Source organism: Dama dama, chromosome 14 (genome assembly GCF_033118175.1).
Source record: "Dama dama isolate Ldn47 chromosome 14, ASM3311817v1, whole genome shotgun sequence".
Lineage (NCBI taxonomy): Eukaryota > Metazoa > Chordata > Mammalia > Artiodactyla > Cervidae > Dama > Dama dama.
In genome coordinates, this window is record NC_083694.1 from 38,928,074 (window position 1) to 38,930,123 (window position 2,050).

A 2,050-nucleotide genomic window follows, 5' to 3' on the forward strand; every position below is an offset into this window, starting at 1 on the left:
CTCCAGGAGAGGCGCCTTGGCGCCCTTATTCACCGCCAGGGCGTCCCAAACCGATGACGTACTGTCAGGACTCCCGCTGCATCACGGGGGTCGTAGTTCCGCCAGGCGCCGGTCAGGGCTGGGGTGGGCGGGGCCACGAGCTGTCAAGGGAAAAAGAAACCAAGGGCGTAGGTTAGAGGTTCCCGCTCTTCTCTTTCGTTTGTTGCCCTAGAGCCCGACCCCAACAGCCAGAGCCTGTCTGCTCTGCAGTCCACGCTTGCGTTTGGTAATTGTAGAGAAGAGCTCTCAAGAGAAATTCAGGAAGCACGCCTGAGCCTGCCGCCCTTCAACTGACTTTGAGGAAGTAAGAATAGCAACAGTCCCTGAGCACAGTACCCAGGGTATATCGTTCTAACCTTCACAGCAGCCCCAGCTGGCTCAGAGGGGAGATTACTGCAGCTCACATATGGCAGATCACTAGGCCTCATTATGTGCCAGGCATTGGGGGCACAGCAGTAAACCAGCTCCTGGTGGCCTCAGCGACGGCAGAGAAGGCTCCAAGGCTGTCTTCTCCAGTATGGTAGCCCCTAGCCATGTGCCACAAGCAAGCTCCTGAAATGTGGCCGGTGCAAACTGAGATATGTAAGACTCGGTAGGAAAAGGAATGTCAACGATCTCATATTTTTATGTTGTGTGTAATGATATAGTATTTTTGAATAAGTTGGGTTAAATGAAATATACTACTGAAATAAAGTTCACCTGTTCCCTTCTACTGTTTAAAATGGGGCTACTAAAAATCTAAAATCACACAACTGGCTCGCTGTGATATTGTGGTTTATAATAGTAACTATTTATTTGGTCTTCATTCACTGTTCCTGCCACAGAGCTCCTAAATACCTGATAATTACCTATATAAGAGCCACAGGGCCATCATTTGTTATATTTTGTTTTGTCCTCTTTTTCTGAAATACCTTCAGAGCTATTCAGATAAAAGTGAAATGACTGTCTTTTATGAATCATACCTTTCAGACACAACTGAATTTATGTTAATGAGACAACTTTTGGAATGCTCCTAAGGATGGGGGCTGGTTGCCAAGGAAACCCTATCACTTGATTAGAGGGTTGGAACTTTCAGCCCTACCACCCTCCTCCACCTCCTGAGAGAGGAGTTGGAGATTGACTTGATCACTAATGGTCAATGATTTAATCAACTGTGTCTATATTCCCAGTAAAAGAAAAATTCTTGTCTTGTCACAGAAAGAATTCAGAGACAGGGAGCTTAAGAAAGAAAAGCAAGAATTTATTTAAGCAAAAGTACGCTCTCAAGAAGGAAATGGCAACCCACTCCAGTATTCTTGCCTGGACAATCCCAAGGACAGAGGAACCTGGTGGGCTACAGTCCATGGGGTTGCAAAGAGTAGGACATGACTGAGCGACTGTCGCTCATCAATCACGCTCTCAAAGGGAGAGCAGACACAGGCAAGTAGCTGCCCTGAGTTTTCTTAGCAAGCTGGTTATGTGGTACATACAAATGAAAGGGTGGAATAGTCATTTGGAACTGCAGGCTTGGGGGTCATATTCCCTGATTTTCATCCCAGCTTCTCCTTCTGTAGGGGGAGGAGGGATTTTTGTCCTTATTTAGCCTTGATTGAAAGTGTTGTGGCATCAGTGTGTAATGGGTACTTCTTGTCTGCAAGGCTGATTTTATTGTAATGAGAATATAATGAGCAAAAGGTTTAGACACCAGAGATTCCCACCTTTTCTCAGCTTTGTCTGCCTCCAGTACACTTATCACCCCAAAATGTGTGGTTTCCTATCAGTCTGGAGGTTCCTACTTTTCTTTGTCTGACCATTACAGATGTGTGGTTTTCTGCCATCCAGCCCGTGCTTCCTCTGCTATCTAGCTACCTGCATGCTTTAATACTTACATAATGAGGTCTTCATAAAAAACCCTGAACTACAGTCCAGAGAGCTTCCAGGTTGGTGAACACGTGGAGGTCTGGGAGGTGGGTGCGCCCAGAAAGAGCATGGAAACTCATCATTCCTGCCTACATACCTTGTCCCATGTATC